The 22369-nt window shown below is 47.9% G+C and overlaps 1 protein-coding gene across 4 annotated transcripts in view; it reads right to left on the bottom strand.

The window, feature by feature from the left end:
* The window catches only part of LOC128329640 (leukocyte receptor cluster member 9-like), a 36963-nt gene extending 21528 nt beyond the window's left edge, over window positions 1–15435 (bottom strand). The window contains exons 1-2 of one of the 4 annotated variants that reach the window (XM_053261184.1): window positions 15352–15435; window positions 3780–4172 (exon numbers count right to left, since the gene is read on the bottom strand). The gene's annotated coding sequence lies outside the window, so the exon portion shown is untranslated. Of the gene's footprint in view, window positions 1–3779; window positions 4173–14805; window positions 15137–15351 lie in introns of those variants that run through there. The other 3 variants (XM_053261183.1, XM_053261185.1, XM_053261178.1) reach the window with 3 other exon arrangements.
* Between the last annotated feature and the right edge of the window lie 6934 nt (window positions 15436–22369).

The raw sequence follows: 22369 nt of genomic DNA, 5'->3' as shown, positions 1-22369 counted from the left end.
AGGGGTGGGGTGGGGAGGGGAGGGGATAGATTCACCGCTTGCTCCCATCCCAGCAAAGCCCTCTGCTAGGGTGCTACGCTTAATTCTCCAAGCACCATGGTCAGCTGGTACCTGGGAATTGTCCAGCCCTGTATGACCCCAGTTTATAACAAATACTATTCCTGCAGCAATCTGTAAATCTGAATACTACCGATTTGCATACGGCCAAAGGGCACAAAAGGAAGAGTTGAAAATACATTTCATTTTTGCCCAGTACCTTTGCAAACTCACATTCACCATTTGTTTCCCCACACACCCTCCCACCCCCCTGACCCCCATCTCTTTTTACCATCGTCCTTCACAGTCAAAAGTTTGATTGTAAACACTTTGGGGGCAGAGATCAGTTCTTTTTGCTTGTGTTAAACTGTAATGCACTGTTGGACACTTATTTATACCCCACTTTTCATCCATCATGGAACTCAAAGCAGTGTATCTGGGGTTGCCTGGGAGACCCCCATCTAGATGCAACATAGCTGCTTAGCTTCAGCAAACTCTGTGAAGCTCATGATGAACCTCCAGACAAGTGCCCTTTACCTGATCACATGGAAAGGCCTCTTTCCAGATTGGCATTATGGCTTTTAGTATCAGATTGACAGAGCTCTGCAAAAATGATGATTGAGACAAGTTGGCATAATTTAGTTTCCATACACAAACAATCCCGATCCTCTGACAATGATAGCACCATGCCCCACTAAAGCAGGAATTCCCAACCTTGGTTCTCATATGTCATCAGCTAAAGCCCACTGTGGCTGGGGATGATGGAAATTGTAGTCCAACATCATCTGGTGACCCAGGGTTGGAACCCCCTGCTTTGGTGAGTAGGGAGGGGGGAATGCGGAATGGGGGCAGACTCCAGCATTGTGAACTCAGATCTGCTTAGATGTGCACTCCTGCACAGCAGAGGGGGAGCACGCCCAACTAGCTGGGTGACTCTGGGCCAGTCACTTCTCTCTCAGCCTAACCTACTTCACAAGGTTGTTGTGAAAGAGAAACTCAAGTATGTAGTACACCGCTCTGGGCTCCTTGGAGGAAGAGCGGGATATAAATCTAATAATAATAATAATAATAATAATAATAATAATAATAATGATGATGATGATGATGATGTGTTGAGTCAAGTTGCTTGTGGGGAGGGGAGGGAGTGGAGAGAGATACAGAGGGGAGTAACCTTGCTGTTTTGAGTTATTTTATATACACATACCTGCTCCAGCACTAAAGTTGTATATTAGGGGAATACACATCCCTTGAAGAAAAGTTGTGAAGGAAGTTCACAACTGTGAAGCAGGAGAAGAGAGCTGGTCTTGTGGTAGCAAGCATGACTTGTTTCCTTTGCTAAGGAGTATCCACCCTGGCTGCATATGAATGGGAGACTTGATGTGTGAGCACTGTAAGAGATTCCCCTTAGGGGATGGAGCCTGCTGGGAAGAGCAGAAGGTTTCTAATTCCCTCCCTGGGATCTCCAAGATAGGGCTGAGAGATACTCCTGCCTGTAACCTTGGAGAAGCTGCTGCCAGTCTGTGTAGACAGTAGTGAACTAGATGGACCTATGTTCTGACTCAGTAGATGGCAGTTTCCTATGTAAGTTCACAAAATGGTGCTGGCATTGGTGATGGGGAGACTTATGATGCATGCCCCTAACGACAGCACAGCAGAAATCTACGAAGCACACATACTCATTCCACACAGCAGTTAGATGGCAAGCAGCACATCTCACCCAGGTGTATAAGCCCTATTCACGCATTATGCCCAACACCTATACAGACTGTGCACAGTGTACGCAGTGCAGTTATCCACATGCTATGTTGAATGCAGGTGCAACAGTCCACTTCCTGTTTGCATCCTGCATTTCAAGGGGCCTGTTCCCAGCTCTGCTTTTAAGATGAACACAGGTGCAGTCATGCACACACACACACACACACACACACACACACACACACACACACCAACAAACATGTACAGAGGTCTCAACGCAGGTACAATATAATGTCTGAATAGGGCCTTGCTAACAGCCACTCATCTGGCCACCTGTTGAGAGTTAAGAATCACCTCCAGGTGATCAAGGAGGAAAGCTTTACGAAGATTGCTTCTTTTTCAAATGTAACTCCTGCACAGAAGAGAGGATAAATGACCAACATAGTATGTGCAGAGCTTTTTCCACACAGGGCTTTTAGTATGCCTCTCCTTCGGAATGGCAGGTGTGCATTCACATGGCCAGATTTACCCCAAACTCCTTGCGAGCTATCAAGGAGCACTTCACACATAATTCAGGATTTTCATTGCGCATTAGAGCGTCACCCAATTTATATCTGGAGGGTTGTTGTTGTTTTTTTTAAATCCACTTTTTAAATCTGTTTTGGGGGGCAACTTTGAACTCGCAGTATGCTCCAGGGTGGGCTATTGAGAAAAAATGTGTATGGACTAGTAACTTTGTGGACTTTGCAAGGGTCACTTTCTGCACTGCGGGTGGGGAAGGCGCAAAATCCCCACCATGAAAGCACAGTCCTGAGAGAAGGCACACAGGATGTGCACACAAAAATTGCACATTTGTTCACACGCAAAACCTTAATGAGATGAGGAACAGCTGAGAGCCACGACTGCTGGGGTCTGACAGCGTCCTGGCACATATCCAGGTAGGCTTATTCTGCTGCCTCTTGGGAGAAAATATCTATTCCCTTTCCCCTCCACATTTCCCTTCTCTGTGGATGACAGATATGGTTATTAGCCCCAGAGGCCAATGACGGAATTTCCTTCAGAAAATGAAATGAAGTCCTTTGAAAAGCTTAGATACGGGATACGGCCAGAGTTAAGGAAATGATCTGAGCAGGGGTGGGAACACAGGGATGTAGAAGTGTGTGAGAGAGGCCCCGACACCTGGGTTCTCTCAACGGAAATGCGATGGAGTGAGGAATGTTGCAGAGAGTGTCCCAAGCCAGAGCTCCTCCTGGGGTCCTATTAGAAGAGGAATAAGTTCATACATATTGTGAGCTACAAAAGAGAAGGGCTGAGATTTTACTGGGAAGGGAGCGAGATCTAGTGACTGGCACAGGGCGCCTGAGAGTCAGGACTCCTGGGCTCTGTGGGAGGGAAAGAGAAAAGTGGGGAGGCAGGGCAGGGGTGGTATACCTGTGAGCTAAACATCTGCTGGGAAACGTGTGCCGAGGTGTCCAGGAGATGATCTCGGAGAGCAGAGACCTATTTGCTTTAGGCGCAGCCGACACCCTCCACCCCCCCTTGCTTTCTGGACCCGCTGCCGTTTGGTTTATGGCTTCTTATCGCCAGACACGTGACACGCGCGCGCACACGCACCCACCCTTTTGCTACACAGAAGGTGGCTCCCCCCCCCCAGGTACTTGGGACTAAAGTTAATCTCAAGAAGAGAAGGAAGGAGCCCGCCCCACCATTCCCCTTCCATGAGAAACGGCGCCGTCCAAAAAGAACTTTGCCTTTGCACTGCCCCAGCCAGAGCCCACGGAACTCGGGCTTTCGCCCTCGCCTGCTTTCCCCGATTGCTGCCTTCCTGTGGTGGTGGTGGTGCCGCCGCCTCCACTAAAGAAGACCCCGGGGGGAGTTGTAGGTCCCCAGCCTACATCCCGCTCGCCCTCCTCGCCACTTCCAGCGAGGAGCGCAAGGCGAAGCACACCTCTCTCCCCCCGGCCCGCCCGCGCGTCCCACCCGGCTCCGACAGAAGCTGTCCCAGGCAGCCGCCCTGAGAGGCGTTGTCCAGAGCCAGCGAAACTCACCTTGGCAAACGCTCCGCCGTCCTTTCCCTGCAGCTCAGGGTGACTCACAGGAGCGTCCCGTCTCTCTCTTCCTGCTTTTGTAGTCGCCCCGATCCGCTGCCTCCGCCAAGACAGGCAGTGCCGCCGCCGCCGCCGGAGCCACAGACACGCCGCCGCGTATCTCCTCCTCCTCCTCCTCCTCCTCCCCCCAGTGCCCAAGCTGGATCCTGTCGCCGCTTTTGTCCAGCTACGTCCGGGAAGTCGGCGGGCTGTTCTCAGAAATCCCCAGCAAGTTCTCCCTTTCCTCGGTTTGCATTTGTCCGCTTTTCGCACTCCCTCCTCTCTCCGTCACGAGCTTTCACTCCTCCCTTCTCGGGGTGGCGGCCGCCTGGTCTTTTTATTTATTTAGTATACCTGCACGCAAGAGGTGAAATTGAAATCGTACATGTCAGGAACTTGGGCAAGAGCAAAGCAAAGCGCTCGCCAGAGACACGAGCCCGAGATGGGATGGAGAGATGGGGACCCACCCAGAAGCCAAAGCAAACATTATTCCAAGAAGAGGCCGGGGAAGGTTATTTTAATTCCTTTCTTTCCCCTTAAAACTATGGAGGCTGGTTTTGTAAAAAGTTCACGGCATTCCTGGACTTCCGGAATTGGTCGGCATATTTGGAAGCCGGGCTAAGCGCTGGACAGGAGCAGGGCAGTGAGTGAACCGCAGAGGAGGGTAGCAAAAGGGAAAGGTTTCTGTGCGTTTTTGCTGCGCTTGAAAAAAGGAGAGAAGCCGCCAACCATGTGGCTTTAAAGCAGAAATAGCATGCCAAAATGCATTCTGGAAGGACGGAAATCAAGATCGGGAGGAGGATGGATTGGCACCGGAGAAAGGCAACAGAGAACCAGATGGTGAAGGGTAGAAAGGAAATCGATGGGGACATCACTATACGGGAATTAAAAGGGCAACGGTTGTATGGAAGGACCCATACAAAATATGCAATGCATCAGCTTCCTTGGCAGCACCTGTTTTCTGATCCCTGTACTTGATAAGCTAAGGTCCCTGTTTTTGCCTTTGGGGGGGGATGCCTACTTTAAACTGTTACTGCAAATTGCTAGATGGGCCCATTCTTCAAATTTCATCTTCTAGCCCATGTCTTCAGAAGCTAGCTACATTTTGGAGAGGAACCTTGGCTTCCTGGCAGAGCACCTTCTTTGCATGCAGAAGGTCCCAGGTTCAATCCCTGGCATCTCCCGGCAGAGTTGAGGAAGACCCATCTGAAACCCTGGAGAGCTGCGGCTGCTCTCAGTGCCACTCTCAGTGTAGTGTAGACAACCCTGACCTAGGTCAAGGGTGCACAACTTAAATGGCCTGGTGGGTCAAAGTCACTCATGACTTGGTGTGGGGGGGCTCAGATCAATGTTCAGTGCATTAATTTACATTAAAATTATTAATGAAAGCAATTATTAGTTGCTTGTGGGTTGGCATCGAAGGACCCACCATTTTAACAATGAATACTGGTCACAAAATAGACTCTTTCCCCGTCAGTCAGTGGGGCACCTGGGGTGCATGCCAGCCCCAGATCCAAGTCAGGGGGTAAAGGGGGAAGAAGAAAGGTCAGTGGGCTCTGGCCTAAAGGTAGAAGGCATCTGGCCTCAAGTAGCCAACGGCATTGAGCCACAGCTGCATGTCAGCAGACAGATCAAGATCTCTTCATGGCTCCTGCTGTTGCTGCAAGATAGATAGTCCTATCTGAGGGCCAGCAAAGCAGTCCTTGTGGGCCCGTCCGATCTGGCCCCTGGGCCTTACGTTGTGCAGGCCTGATTTAGACTGCATGATGGCAGGACTCGGGAGGTGGCGGCAGCTGTGTCTTGCCTCTAATGCATGTGCATGAAAAATCCACACACATGAACATTAAGATGCTACGTCGTTCAGTGCACCGCACTTCATAAGCTGATGAAGATCGTTTGGAACTGCTAGTAACAGATTGCAGGAGCAACTGTGTACTTCGAGCATATCTATTACTTATTTCTATCCTGCCAGCCCCTCCAGTGTAATATGGCTCAGGGCAGCTCACAACCAAACAATATGAAGTGAATAAGACTCAGCTGAAACTAGACCAATTAAAACCAGATTTATAAAATTTTTAAAAACCACCAGAACGGATGAGGACAGACATTTTAAAAGTCTCAAAAAATATGGGTCTCTATGTTCCCTCCCTCAGAAGGGCATTCCAGAGTCAAGGGACCACAGCCAAGAAGGCCCTGTCTCTGGTCCCCAAAAGTTGGATCTCACATCTTCTTGGTTCTTTTTTGAATTTATTAAAAAAAAAACACATCCACCAATGACAGGAGAAGCTATTGCAGAGTAAATGAATTATTTTTATTATCTATACACTGCTTTAAAAAAAAGTTCAACACTGTTTTCATCACAAAAGGAAGAAGGTGGTTCTCTGCCCCAAGGGACTATGTGGGGAAGGGGTTTTTAACCCTTTGATTTCACTGTAGTCTTGGCCATCCCTCTGGCTGAAGAGAGAGAGAGAAAATGCTCCTGTTAGCACCAGTGGGAGATTTTTCATTTGGAGCAAATATTAGCAGGAGGGGGAAAGAGGTACAGATTGGGATCGTGGTGGGGGTCCATGATCCAATCCAGGCCCCACACACATGCCATTTACATGAGAAAAAACAAAGCATGCCGGCACCAAGCACACATGCAAGTGTGCTGTCTAGGGTTGCCAGCCCTCCAGGACTCACCCAGGAAACTGCCTTCTACAGAATCAGACCCTTGGTCCATCTAGCTCAGCATTATTGCAACTAACCAGCAACTCTCAGGAGGATAAGAGATGAGTTTTGCACAGCTCTGCCTGGAGATGCCAGGGATTGCAACCAGTTCCTTCCGCGTGCAAAGAAGATACTTTACCACTAAGCTATGATCCTTTCTCTCCAGGACTGGCCTGGCTTCTCCAGGAACCAACAACTTCCAGACGAGTACTGAACGCAATCCTGGATACTTTAATGGCCTAATCCAATGGAATACTGGAAAAAATAACCCAGGAATAGCTTCAGTTGGCAGCCCTCGAATCCTCAAGTTTGGTCTCAAGTAACCAGAGTTTACACATCTGAGATGAAGGAAAGCTTTTCAGATCAGATAATGTCAAACCTCCATCCCTGCATCTCTCCTTAGAGATTTAGTACCCACTGACTCAAATTAAGACTAGACAGACAAGACTTGGGAAAGGCAAAGTCCAAGAGTGCAGGTGAACTGATGTAGTGTCAGGGATGAGCAGAGAGCAGTGATTGGGAGAAACTGCGTGATAGAGAGGAGGAGAGTTTGGAGATGGATGAGCTGGAGGGGGAGGAATGATTGCATGAGAGATTAGTTAGCTGATTTTTATTATTTTTTAAGACCCACCCGGACACTGAGTGGTTTGGGAGACAGATCCGTGTGTGGGATGCAGAGGTGAGGCAGGTCACTGTAGATACTAATAAATCTTGGAGTCAGGAGCTTTTTATCTCAATTTATGAGCATGAGGTTCAAAGCTTGTGTTTGACAGTGAAGTGGAGAAAAATGGGGAAGAGAGCAAAGGGTGATCATGGGAGACAGCAGAAACGAGCCTCCTCCCATCCTGCCTTAGTCCTCCTAACCCAAGGAAAGCAATGCTCCTTTAGAACGTTTATCACTCCTCAAGGACATGATGCCTACCCAGTTGGATCTATATATGTCTCAGAATGGTGGTGGTGTCCTAATGTGGGGGAGTGGGCTGCACAACTTTGGCAGGAAGGGGAAATTAGGTTTATTCACATAAACACCAAAACCAAAACACACAACCACCCTCCTCGGCATGCAGAAACAGCAGGGAGAGGGCTGGGGCAGAACGGCTCCAATATAGGCTCCCCCCCCACAAAGGGTTTGCTTTACAAGGGTGGGGGCGACCACTCAAAAGTGACATCCCTCTGCAGTCTGTCCCCTCAGGCTTCTACCAGGTAATGCTGCTGCATGTGTGTGCAGACCAAGCCTCAGTTACTTTTTACTACAGGCCAATATAAGTAGCCTGGCAGTATTATTATCACCCGAGCCCCACAAACAAAGGGCTGAAGCTAAGAGGAGACAGCTTACCCAAGCCAAGCTAGTTGAACTGGTAGCAGATGTGAGAGCCAAGATGGGGCTTCACGGCTCACAACCTCTATCCAGTATGCTCCACCCACTCAAACAAGGGCTGGTTCACACATGCATCGTCCCTTGGGAACAGCAGCATCAAGTGGTAGCTTGAATATTTGAATGAGCCATCACAAAGATTTGTCACCACAGATGGAGCATTCATGTGGCTTGGGAACCTAGGAAGCGGCCTTATACCAAGACAGACCGTTGGTCCGTCTAGCTCATTATTGTCTTCACAGACTGGCAGCAGCTTCTCCAAGGTTACAGGCAGGAGTCTCTCTCAGCCCTATCTTGGAGATGCCAGGGAGGGAACTTGGAACCTGCTGCATGTAAGCATACAGATGCTTTCCCCAGAGCAGCCCCATCCCCTAAGGGGAATATCCTACAGTGCTCACATGTAGTCTCCCATACAAATGTTAACCAGGGCAGACCCAGCTTAGCAAAGGACACAATTGATGCTTGCTATCACAAGACCAGAAGCCACCTAATGGGGCAGTGGGGAAATGACTTGATTAGCAAGTCAGAGGTTGCCGGTTCGAATCCCCGCTGGTATGTTTCCTAGACAATGGGAAACACATGTATGGGGCAGCAGTGATATAGGAAGATGCTGAAAGGTATCGTCTCATACTGCGTGCGAGGAGGCAATGGTAAACCCCTCCTGTATTCTATGAAAGACAACCACAGGGCTCTGTGGTCGCCAGGAATCGAAACCAACGACACACTTTACCTTTACCACAAGACCAGTTCTCCTCCTCCTCCTCAATGGCTTGATGCCCTTGAAACCTGATGCTTTTCAGAACAGAGCCAAGTGTATCCATGAAGATGCACAAGTTCAGCCTCAAGCCTCACTAACTTTACAGTAACCACAGAAAAACTCAGGATTTCCCTCCCCTTCACCTAATTAAGATGGGAATACTGGGTGGGTTCAGGAGGGAACAGGAAAAATGCTGGGCGAGAGGGGAACAAAACAGGACAATCCAGGGTGCCGGGGAGCTATGGCGCCTAGAAATTTAACTGTGGCACTTAGACTAGGCTATTCAGAGGCAAAGTTATTTAATCAGCCAGTCTTCCCTCTAACAGGGATTCCCAGATGTTGTTGACTACAACTCCCACAATCCCCAAGCAAAGGCTCTTGCTGCTGGGGATGCTGGGAGTTGTAGTCAACAACATCTGGAAACCCTGTTAGAGGGAACATTGAATAAGACCTTTACTTGTCCTAGGCAGCCCTTTTTCTGTTCTAAATATTTTACTGAAGGGAATAAGGAGAAACCCATTTACTCCCCCCCCCACCTTTTACTCTCCCCTCCACAATGTCTGTCACCCAGTATCCATTGTCTGGCTCCTAAATCCAAAGAAAGTTTGTCAAGGCCCAGATAAATGTTGTCAAGGCCCGTCTTCCCCTCGCCCCCCATGGCTTCAAAATTGATAGACATTTTAAATCTTTGAAATGTAGAAGCCATTCCCTAGGGCTGGCCCAAGAAAAGCTGGTCTTGTGGTAGCAAGCATGACTTGTCCCCTTAGCTAAGCAGGGTCCACCCTGGTTGCATATGGATGGGAGACTAGAAGTGTGAGCACTGCAAGATATTCCCCTCAGGGAATGGAGCCACCCTGGGAAGAGCAGAAGGTTCCAAGTTCCCTCCCTGGCTTCCCCAAGATAGGGCTGAGAGAGATTCCTGCCTGCAACCTTGGAGAAGCTGCTGCCAGTGTGTAGACAATACTGAGCTAGATGGACCAATGGTCAGACTCAGTATATGGCAGCTTCCTATGTTCCTATTAATAAAGTTAAAAATCCAGGCTAAATCCACATTTAAAATTACAATTTTAAAAAGAATTTCAAATTAAAAAATTAAAAGCTAAAAACTGAGAACAAGAAAAACTAAAGAACCTATCATATATAAGCAGATAAAACCTTTCATTCTTATGAAAAGACAACAATCACATCTGCACACCTGGACAAATACAAACACTTTATCACAGTCCAAGTCCGGCTTTCTGTTTCAGATGCTCTCTGGATTTTCACAAATAGGACACAGTAATAACTATCATTCCCTTTTGGACTTCTCTAGTACCCAGGAGGCAGATGTCATGGGTGTAGCAAGGTTGGAGTGGGCCCAGAGACAAGATTTTAAAATGGGCCCCCACTCACTGAAGCTCAGCTCATGAAATAAAGAAATCTTAAATGAGGCTGAATAGTGGTAACAAAAAGCAAAATTGTGGATGATGCAGGTCATTTAATGGTACTAGAGAAAGACATGCTGTTCTGGTAGCTCCAGGTCTTAACACATCAGTTTTGGAGGATGAATACAACTGAAGGAAGCCTGGGCAGGTGTGCGGTTGGGGGAGTCAGTCATGTGACTTGACTCTGGGGCGCCCCCAAGGCAGTGGGCCCCCAGACAACTGTCTCCCCTTGCCCTATTATAGTTATGTCCCTGGCAGATGTATACTGCTTATGTACATGGAGGTTCTAATTTTAGCTGTCATGAATGCTAAAAGCATTCATATAGACTTCTCCCCTCCAGGATTTTTAAGTCAACAAGCACCAAGCACCATTAATCCAATCCTCTAAAGTAAGCATGCATTAGCTGGAGAGGGTAGTCTGTGTGGCAGAATTGTCCAAAGATTCCAGTTTTGACATCTTGGCTAACACAAATATAGGAGAAAAAACAAATCTTATCCAATGAATTAGAGGGAATTGTTTCAAGGAGACTACATGAAAGGTTAGAAGTTTCCTAACTGCAACTATTAGTGTGGCAATACATTGGAACAATTATAAGTGTGGAGGCTGGAACTAATCAGTAATGCAAATACAAGATAAAAATGAGGAGTGGTGGGGAGAAGAGCCTGTATAAAAAAAATAAAATGTTTATACTAAATATTTGGAAGGGAGTAGAAATCAACAGTAAGATTACTGAAGCGTTTTCCCTGCAGCTCACTGGAAGTTTGTATGAACAGTATGTTATATTCTGAAACACACCGTAAGAAAGGAACATTTTCGAAACAGTAAAAAGAGTGACAAATTTCTGTTAAATGATCTTGAGTATGCGCCAGAGAACCCAGGAGTACCGGCTTCTAAACCCTCCTGTTCTAGTTTCATAAAGTCAATGGCATTTTCCGCCCATGGATGTTTCTGCTATCAGGGTCTTAGCTGTTCAATTTGCTGCTATCCGGAATGTTTACTCTCTATCCCACACACACTGATGCGTCAGCAATACAATGCGCTCCAATGTGACTCATTGATTGCTCACAAAATGGAAGAATTGCAGCCAGAGCCCCGGACCAATAAGCTGCATTTTGGGGCTTTGCTTCCAGTGTAAGCAGGGGGGTTGGGTATAGCTGGTCTGGATTGGGAGAGAAATGGGGCCAGAGTCATTTATGGACTCTAGGGAACACCACACTACAACTTTACCAAAGTCCCTCCTGAAAACAAAGGTGGACCTAAGAAAATTTGGAGCCTGGACCTAAAAGCCTTTCCAGGCCATGCCACCTCCAGATTAACTGCAATGCACCAGAACATGCTGAGGGGAAGCTGGAAACGCTTTATTTCTATTTTTAGAAGAGAATCTGAATAAGATACTTCCCACTGACTTGGAGAGATATTGCATTTTGCATTCTCAGAATTGGCGGGGGGGGGGTGGCCCAGGCCTGTGGGGGACTGGACCTCCGCCCAGAAGTCCGGTCCAAAGAGTGCCACTGCCTGGAAGTTGCATTTGTGTAGGAGACGGGCAGACTGGGAGGGAGGAGAGAGAGGGAGGGAGAGATTTAACTCGAGATGAGTTTCTACTGAGTCACGATATTGGTCAATCTAGCTCAGTATTAACTGCAATAATTGCAGCCGCTCTCCAGGGTTTCAGACAAGGATCTTTCCCAGCCCTACTTGGAGATGCTAGGGATTGAACCTGGGACCTTCTGCATGCAAAGCAAATGCTCTACTACTCAGCCATGGCCCCATAGCTACATACTGTATTTCCCTGAATCCAAGACTAGGTTCGGTCCATGTTTTTTTGATATTAGAAACCAGGAGGCTCTCTTAAATTCAGGGTTCTGTTCCTTTCAAGTAAATACAGGGATAGCCTGTTTTAAACCTCTACTTTTTGAGGTGGTCATCTTAAATTCAGAGTCGTCTTTGATTCTGGTAAATACAGCATAAGCTCTCCAGGGTTTCAGACAAGGATCTTTCGCTTGGCTATGCCAGGGATTGAACCCGAGACCTTCTGCATGCAAAACAGGAGGTCTTCTGTTGAGTTACGGCCCCATCTCCATGGCCAGTTCCTAGATCAGGGCTGCAGAATTTTGGCCCCCCTGCAGATGCTGGACTACAGCCCCCATCATACCTAACTGTTGGCTACTATGGCTGGGGATGATGGGAGTTGTAATCCAAAAACAGCTTGAGGGCCAAAGTTGTGCAGACGGCCTAGATCATCACATGTGACTGTACAACAGGAAGGGTATATAATATGCAGGGAAATTAATGCCAATGGAAGCTTTCACCCCTGAAATTTATGTATGCGCAGGATCTCTCTCAGGAAATGTTGCACGTGTAAACTGAAGTGGTTTCCAGTTATGAAATTAGTAATACAAGAGCAGCTGTCCTTCTGGGTCAGACAAAGTGACCCATCTCGCTGGCAACCTGCTCCTAACTGATGGTTGTTCACTAGAAGCCAACAAGTGAAGAGGCCCCAATAGGAATTGTTCAGATAGCAAATTCTGGGATAAGAACAGAAGCTAGTGGGATTGCACCAAAGCATGGGGATGTCTGAAGCAGTGGGCAGCTCAGCTTAAGACTGCAGGCTCCTTGGGGCCACGGAACCATCTTATTTGCTCCAGGTACTCAGTTAAGTTGCATATTTAGAGGCAGAATCCAAATATTGCAAGTACATAAGACAAGGATGGGTATTACTTTCCATGCAGCAAAAGCATAGCACATGCTACACAGCAATCAATATAATCCAAGTCAATGGCTGTAAGCCTCAAATAGAACTTCCATGTTCAAAAGCAGTGTACTCAACACGAGATGCTGGGAACAGCTGTTGCTTTCATGGCATGGAGAGGCACCTGGACAGCTGGATTAGACAGGACTTTGGATTGATCCCAAAAGGGTTCATCTTATGATTTTCTATATAAAGTCAAGGGGATTAAGAAAGACCACCTCCAATTTCTGCATGAGAGGAACAAGGCCTTATTGTGTGTAGGCCAGGGGTTGAGAATGTAAGATTATTCCCTGCTGGGTCAGGCCCAAGGATGCCCATCTTGTCCAGCATTCTGTTTCCCACAGTGGCCCACCAGATGCCTCTGGGAAATCCACAAGCAGGAGACGAAGGCACTCTCCTGCTGTTGCTCCCCTGCATCTGGTATGGATAGGCATCATCATACCCCTGAACCTGGAGACCGTCTATAGCCATCAAGACTATTAGCCACTGACAGACCAGTCCTCCATGAGTTTGTCTAAGCCCCTTATTAAAAACTCGGTTCTCCAGATACTGTTGGCCTATAAAGGCTATTGCAGCAGGGAATGATGGGAGCTGTAGTCCAACAACATCTGGCGACCCAAGTTGGAGAACCCCTGGTGTAGGGAGCAAGTGATGAATCAGAAGAGCAGACTCTGCAAACCAGAAAGCCGCCTTCTTTTTTGATCGCTCAACAAACTGCAGCAGAAGCACCAAAGGGGGTGGGAAATCAATCAACTAGGCGAGCAGGAATACAGTCACATGACACAGTTCAATCCGCTGGCCGGCACCAGTGACAGAATCCCGATTTATCTAACGAGCAGAGGATCCACGGTGCCCTTCCCCCTCCATCTGCCCTGGAGATCTGGAACAAGCCTCGAACATGCCCGCTGCCATGTGATCCTCAAAGGCGCAGCTGGGACAGCACAGGCCGGTGTGCCCAAACAGGGCAGGTTTTGCCCAGGGAAATGGCTTCGCCTTGCCAAACACAAATCAATTATTTTGCATATTCATGCAACAAGTTACAGCAAAACTCAGATCGCTCTATGCTAGCAGCACATCGGCCCCGTAATGCCTGCTTTTACACACTCGCTCACAAGTGTGTACAATTACACCACCACACACACTCCCCCATACAGAAACATGTTCTCCTTCTCCACACCCTCCCTATGTGCCATCAACACACACCACTGCTCACCCACACAAAAATCTAGTACATGCTAACCTACATATGAATTGCACTGTCCAATACAGGGCTACAAACCGTCCCTTATTAGCAGGGACATACCTTATTTCAGCCCAAAATTGTCTGTCCCTTACAGAATGCAATTTGTACCCAATTTTCAACTCATGTGAAGAACCAATAGCTCAGACCAAACCAGATATTTGGACTAATAATGAAATAATTAGTGAGTGCCACCTCCTTTCCCTTCTCCCTCCCTGCCAGAGAACTCTTGTCATTCTGGTGAGCTGCAGGCTTTGGGTTGCCAACAGTCCCATATTGAGGACATGAACAAAAACATCAACAGCCATCAATGACTGGCTAACTTAGCATTGTCATGAAATTATCATCAGGATCATGAAAATCACACAAGCAATTACTAGGTAGGTTTCAGCACTATTTTTGCAGGCTACCACCAGTTCTCTTTCTAGAAACAACATTACATCACACCCAGTTTGGCTAACCATGGGTGCAATGTCCTGGAGGAGCAGTGTATAAATATTGGAAATAAATAAAGGATCCTTTGCACACTCAGGAAGACCCTTCCGGATACACCCGCACATATTCTCTTGCAAGTGCATACAGCAACATGCACAGGAGTTTCTACACACTTCTCAACAGCTTAATTCCTTGCAGCACAAATTCTTCTGCCATTTGACATCTTATTTCTGCTCCTCTCACTCTGTGTCATCTGCCTTTCAAAGTCCTTCCCGCAGAGTACAGACGCACACTTACTTCTCATCCTCGCTCCTCCTTTAAAGAGCAAAGTGGGAAGAGGACCCAGGTGTCCTAGGTGGCTGTCAGTCTTCCTGCTTTTAATTCCTCAGAAGATGCCACCCTTCTGTTTAGAGACAATCAGGGGCTCCATTCTGTTACTCTCTAGCCCCTTTGCAGAAGAACCCGGGTGTCCTGGCTCTCAGCCTTCCCCACTGCCCAATTCAAAAGGAACTTGGAATGCCAGACTGCTCATCTATCCTGCCAAAAGAAGTCTAGGGTCTCACATCCTGGTTCTAAGCTAGCAGCCCATACTGTTTTTCCAAAGGACCCAGGAGTCCTGTTCCTAGTCTCTCCCACTAGGCTGCACTGCCCCTTCCCCCCCCCCCGTCGTTTCTAACCCACTAGGCTACACTACCTCTCCCCGTCTTCCACCCCACCACTGCTTTCCCAGACAAGGGTCCTGACGTCTCAGTACCTAAGCCTGCTGCAACTCCCTCCTCAAAAAGAACCCAAGAGAGTCCTAGCCCGCCGCGAGTTTCTTCCCTCGGTGTGCGCTAATCTCACCTCTCTCCATCGCAAGTGTCACAGCAGTGCCGCAGCTCCAACACTCAGCAGCTCCCGTCCGCTCACAGTTCTGGCAGAGCAATGGTTAAAAGGGAGGTGCGAGGTTCAGGCCGCGCCTATTTTTAATACTCTCTCTTCCTCCCCCGCCCCCCCACCCGCCGCTTTCTTAAAGAGATACCAGGACAATCTTGGAACAGAATTTTATAGAAAAGGGTTAAAGGGAGGTTGCGGGGAGAGGAATACCTTAAACACACGCGCGTGTAAGGACAATTGGGGCTGGAAAGAAGAGAGTGTAGAAGTCGGATCAGAGGTGGAGACAGAGAAATACATTTAATGCATAAAAAGTGACTTTTTCTTCAACCGCCCCCCCCCCCCCCGCCTGCCGCGCACATGGCTAACCCAACCCCAGCATGGAATTTCCTGAAAGTTGCTGAAAGTTCCTTTCCCAGAGAGAATAATCAGTTCCAGATGGAAAGACAGGCACGGGGAGGGGGAGAAAAGGGGTTTAGTGGGAGGAATAGATAGAATGAGGCAGAGAGAATAGCGGAGAAGAGAAACATGGAAGCCACAGTGGCAACACGACAGAGAACAAGGAAAGAAATGTGCTGAGCAGAGATTGGAAGCGGGGAAAGACCTGAGACGAGAGAGAAACAACAATGCGGATTTGCGGAACTTAGGCAGAACTGGGGAGGGGGGCGTTTTCACACGTTACAAAGTTCCGAGTTGGGTTTAAATTGCTGAGCATGCGTAGATGGTCACATAACGCATTTTGCATACATGTGTGATGTGCGCGCGCGCTGGGAAGCCACAACCACCAATCGCACCTTCCCGGCGTGTGAACGCTCTAGGACCGTCGTATGTTAGGACCTACACATGTGTGATAAAGTCTTCGGTGGGGATTCTGTAATGTGCGAAGCAACTCTGAATGAATTAACAGTGTGGGGGTGGGCCCGGGGGGGGGGGAAGGCAGGGAAAGGAGATGAGGAAGGGGGAAGGGTAGAAGGGAAAGTAGTGGAATGGGAAAAACAGGTGATGAACTTCGTGGAGGAGCAGGTCAGAGGTCCATCAAGTATCCCTACTCGACAGAAGTCCACAGGCAAGACCTGAAAGCAATAATCTGCTTCTGCTGTTGCTCCCGGTCTCCGGGCCTGCCTGGTGATTTAGTGATGATATTTTACTCCTGATCACTCCATACAGTCATCGTAGGAATATAGCTTGAAATGAGATCCACTGGTCCATCTAGTTCAGTATTGTATAGAGTGGCAATCGCTCTCTAAAATTTCCGGCAGGAGTCTCTCTCCCAGCCTGGAGATGCTGCCAGTGATTGACTGAAGTGAGGACCTTCTGCATGCAAAGCCAATGCTCCACCACTGAGCTATCCTGGCCAATAGCCTTTGACAGACTGTGGACGTACTGTGTCAAATCCTCTACGAAAGACATCTAAGCAAATGGCCATCAAGATATTGTGACAACAAATTCCACACACAAATGTTGCATTTTGTGAAAAAAATACTTCCTTTATCTGTCATGAATCTACTTCCCATCAATTTCACTAAGTGCCCCCAAGAAGAAGAGGGAATCTGTATCTACTTTCTCCACCCTATACATAATTTTTTGAATCTCAGTCATGACCCCACCCACACATTAGCCACCTTTTTTCTTTTCAGCACCTTCTCCAGCTCTAAACCAGACCTTGAGTACCTGGCAGCACCCCAAAAGATCAATTTATGGAGGTCTGCTATTCACTCCACCTAGCATGCCAGCTCAGATGCTGCCAGGTCTGGAGGCGGAAGAGCAGCAAGATCTTAAAAGACAAACAGATTTATCATGGCATAACCCTCTGGAAGCATCTGATGAAGCAGGCTCAAATCTAGTCCATGAATGTAAATCTGTTAGTCTTTAAAAATGCCACAAGACTCATTTTTGTGTCTGCTGTTACAGGCAAACATTGTGGCCTCTTTGAAACATCTTAGCTGCATTTTAAAGAAAACCTCCCTAATTCTGAAGGACCACCAGTGAGGCAGCTTACTAAAAATACTGTTGGATGGTACAGAACTTTCCTTTTAAAAGTGTATTGAGTTAATCTGAATGTGTGTTCCACAAAGGAAATTGTCAAATTCTTCCAGTAGCTGAGGATTGCCTTAGGCTGGCCAATAAATTCGTTAATCAATTACTCTGCAGGCTATTTGCAGAAGATCTGATTATGGACCATTTTTTAATCATTTTGAGATCCAAAGTTGGATTCACGCGAGGCAGCAGCTGCAATATTAACAATGAGTTCAGCACATTAAACCATGATTGGCTTGTTAAGGCAATCAGAGTCAATTAATCAATAGTTGCATAAACCTTCCAGCTATTCCCTGAGTTCCTTGCTTCCCCACTGTCTTAATATATCCCATAAGCTCTTGGACACACAGGGGCCTGGTTTTTTTTGGGGGGGGTTGCTTACATTACATTCTAAAGCACCACAGACGTGGCACTGTGTACATAAGAACAGATCGAAGCAAACATGCAAATTAAAGATGACAAGTTGGTTCATAGAGCTAAGAGAAAAACTACTCGGTCGCTCCCTCCTCACTCCTCCTCTGAACATACAAACAGAAGATGACCTCTGCTGGATCAGAGGAAGGCCTATCTAGTCCAACATCCTGTTTCCCACAGTGGCCAATTAGAGAGGCCCACACACACACAACACACACACACACACACAAGGTGAATGCAAATAGCCATCATCTCTCCCCTGCAACTGGTATTCAGATGCATGCTGCCCCCACCCCAAAGCGATGCCTATCCAATGGCTGGGGCCATGATGTTGCTGACCCCTCACCCTGGTCCCAGTCTGCCTTCCAGAGAACCCAGGGGAGTCAGCCAGCAATTTCTCCCACTGAAACTGCGTTAGATCCCACACTCTTCCTGTGGAACCCAAGAGTCCTGGCCGCTAGCTTTGCCTCCCCCTTCACCCGCTTCTCTCCCAGAGAAATCCAAGACTTTTTTCTTGTTGTTTAAAAAGCAGATTTTCTATCAAGATGCTTATCTACTGAGCTGGTGGTGGTGGTGGGGATAATCTTTCACTTTCCCCCAGTAAATCAATTCCTTCTAAGCAAAACTGATGGCAGGAAATGCATTGCAGGCTTTCCTAATTCCCCCCTTGGGCCCAGGGCTGGAGGATTTCCTGAACTGGGCCATGCATGAGAATATGAAGGTAGGTGCACAGAGCAGACAGCCAGTTAACCCCTTTCAGCCTGGGAAGTCCTGCCAGAACACACAGGGTGCAGTATAGGACTAATGCCTAATATGAGAGCCAGTGTGTGGTGTCGTAGTTTGAGGGTTCAAATCCCCACTCAGCCATGAAACCCATTGGATGACTTTAGACCAGTCGTTTATGTCTCCGCCTAGCCTATCTCACAGGGCTGTTGCAAGGATTGATAGTACACCACCCTGAGTTCTTTGGAAGAAGAGTACAACATCAGTGTAATAATTATACTATTGGCAAACAGCAGGATTTCCTGAGGGAACATGGAAAACGGGATGAATTCAAGGAGTTGCAAGGTCGCTGGCTTCTTCAGAGCTAACTGCAGTGCACCTGTAATATAACAAAACAGGGAGACAGTACTTTGCCCCCACTTCACATGTTATCCTGTAGTCTTGCAAATAGTCCACAAAAGTTACTAGCTTGTGGGGGTCAGCCACCATATTGCTGACCCCTGATACTCAACACAATCCTGCCCCCCGCAAGGACTGTGGCCACTGTTAGCACACCTCTCTGCAGCCGCTCAGAAATCTGGGGTTGTGGAAGGGTGGCGATACTTCTCTTAACCCTGTGGCCAAGAATGGAATTCAGCACAGCTCCGGTTCTCGTAGAGCCATCCACGAAGAAACAGAAGCAAGCTGCCCGATGCCCATCTGGCAACTGACGTGCTGCCGCTGAAGAATTTTGGGCGCTTTTCCTTTCCACATGCGCATTTCCTTACCTCTTAGAACACACATTTAGAAACCCAAATCTCTATGTTTTTCTTCCTTCTTCAGCAAGTCATACAAATTACCTCCTAAACACTGTAATTGTGAGGATTTCAAAGCTTGGGATATGCTAGCCAAGTTGCTAGACATTGTTTGGTATCGAATCGAGAAGCCACTCGTGGTTTTCAAACATCCTGACGGCCTCCCTCTCTTGGCAGCCCTTTTGGCATTGACCCGTCTGCTGAGGAACCCCAAGACATCCCCGGAGAGGATTCTGGGTATATTCTCGAAGACCTGATCATTGCGGAGTGTCCCAAGAAGCCTGACAACCTTGTAACTGCCTGACAGCTGTCTATGCTCCTCATTGGACTGGGCTGGTCCAGTATGATACAGCACATGCTGTATTCATAGGGAAGATTTATTTATTTATTTGTATTGTTAAATTTATATACCACCTTTCATTAAAACAATCCCAAGGCAGTTTGGTGGTTTGGCGGAATACGGGTCAAACCTGTTCGATCCCACTACTGCACTGCACAAATTGAGGATACCTCAGAACAGTGTTTTCCATACTTCCCCACCCTCCTGAGGGACATTTAGATTAGGGGGGAAATGGGGCATACAGGGCCCCCTCCAGGGAACCCCCTCCTTTTTTGCTTCTGCAGCTGTGAATCTTTTGCAGCTGACTGAGAGCCAACCAGTGTAGCATACCATTGAGTGACCTGCGGCACATTCGCAACTTTATGGGGAAATGGCACACCGTTGGGAAACGCAGCCCTAGAACATGTTCAGAGTGCCACAGTGCACAGGGATTTTGAAGCATATATCCAGGGCCTCTTTGGCAGACAAATCTATGGTATTTCATATCTTGACAGACCGGCAGCTTGCTCAAGGAATGGGCAAAAGATCATCTGGACTGCTTGCAACATCCCCTCTAAGAATCAGCAGTCAGGCTTGAATCAACTCACATCTGGATAGACCTTCTATGTGGACAGCTTGAGAGCCGGAGATTTGAAATCCACTGCCCTCATGGATTATCCATCCCGTTCCCTTGCCAGACAAGTTGGTAATTTCTGGATGATTTAGCATGCCACGAATATACATTTCAATACATTTCTCAATCAGCCTTCAACCTGCTTTTCTTCAGAGTGCTATTCCATTAAAAGTGAGCGGAAGGCTTTAAAAAAGGATGTTGACCATGCCAACACCTGCCATCTCCTCCTCTTCTCTAATGCCATGTGAATTGGGTGGTGGCGGCAGAAATGTTGGCAGGGATAGAGAGGGAAGCTGCATATCAGCTGCATAGACTCACAAACTCTAGCGGACCCTGTAGGGGCAAAGGAGAGGACCTCATTTGTTCTCACCTTCGCAGCTTTCTAAGGTGTCAGTTTCCACATCTCTAAACTTGGAACAGTCGCCTATCTCATGGAAGCCAGCATGGTGTAGTGGTGAGAGTGTTGGACAAGGGCCAGGGAGGTCTGAGTTCAAATCCCCCGAGTTCAAATCATGAAACTGACTCCGGGCCAGTCACTAGTCTCTCAACCTAACCTACCTTATAGGGTTGTTGTGAGGATAAACATAACCACGTACACTGCTCTGGGCTCCTTGGAGGAAGAGCAAGATATAAATGTAGAAACAAACAAAACAAACAAATGCACATACAATAAATACACATTCAAGCAGCTCTTGGTTAAAATTAAAAGTGCTATCTAAATGCTCACCACCTGTGGGAGGGAAAATATTGGAAGGGGGCAGGGGAATAGGTTCATTTCATGAAGGCTTGCAACTGGATTCTTTGAGGGGACTGAAGAAGGGTATAAGATGCAAGTGGCAGGTGAGACAGGAAGGGAGGGACTGGATGGGAGCTCCGGGCTCCGCTAAAAAGTGAACGGCCATCGCATGATATTGGAAGCGGGTAGCGAATGATGGCCCCCAGATGTGCCTCCCGCCGCCGCTCCTCTGGCCTGTGCTCTGGGGTCAGGCCAGAGCTGACGGGATCCGATTTCAGAATGAAAACGGAGCCACTGCAAATGTTTTTGGTTAAACACGAGATCGCTGGCTGGTGCCAGAGGGCTCTGAAAAACAGCTGCCGCCGTTCCCCCTGGGGGCTGCTGGGTCGGATACAGCCAGTCCTGGAGTTTTAAATGGGGGGAAGGAGAGGAGGTGTTTGGTGAGGCACAATTGCTAAAATAAATGGCTAAATTGTAAATTATTACAATTATTATTGTAATGATAATAATAATTGCTAAACCCTGCAAAAAGTCTACACTTTGTGTTCATGCACACACACGCACAGGCACAAGCTGTGCTCTCGGTCTTAGGGCTTGTGGACATGATTTACACCCTTGGTTGTCCAACCAAGAGGTGACTGCTGTGGGTTCAACCTCTGGGCTCAGGACCAGCAACTGGACAGCCTAGCAGGCCCAATTCCATACCTTACAGTATTTCACTGATGATAGTAAGGACACAAGCCTGTGTACGGCACAAGGCCCAGCAACCTGGGAGGCGTGGTCTTCAGTGTGTAGGGGTCATGGCAAGAGGCGGTCCTTTCATGCAGAGAAGTGAGGCAGGCATTTCAGGCAGCAGCTGATTTGGTGGCAAGATGTCCTCCACCCTGGCCATCAGATCACCCCCTTGAGACCAATCTGACCCTTGCCAGTGTAGCCAGGAGTGCGTCCTCACACTCTTGCAGAGCTTGGAAGTAGCGAGAGGAGAGGAGAGGAGAGGAGGAGAGGAGAGGCGCTTATAGGTAACCTACCTTCCTTCCTCCTGTCTCCGGCACTACTCTTAAAGCTTGCACGGGGCAGTTTTGAAGTGGGGGTGCTGTCCCCTACCAGGGTTGTGGGGCAATGCAGCATTTGACAACTTGCCTCAGGCACCACAATACCTTGGGCCACCCCTGGATGTAGCTAAGCGACCTGGGAGGCATCACATTCAATTCCAAATGGGAAGCAGGTAATAAAGTGCAGGGGGAGTGCATGATTCTAGGTTACCAAAGCAGAGGAGCCAGGCCTGCGCCATCCACCATTTGGTGATGACAGGCACACCTGTAATCACCAAG

Source organism: Hemicordylus capensis, chromosome 6 (assembly GCF_027244095.1).
Source record: "Hemicordylus capensis ecotype Gifberg chromosome 6, rHemCap1.1.pri, whole genome shotgun sequence".
Classification (NCBI taxonomy): Eukaryota; Metazoa; Chordata; class Lepidosauria; order Squamata; family Cordylidae; genus Hemicordylus; species Hemicordylus capensis.
The sequence above is the reverse complement of the archived record's forward strand: the minus strand, read 5'-3'. Positions and strand labels throughout refer to the sequence as shown.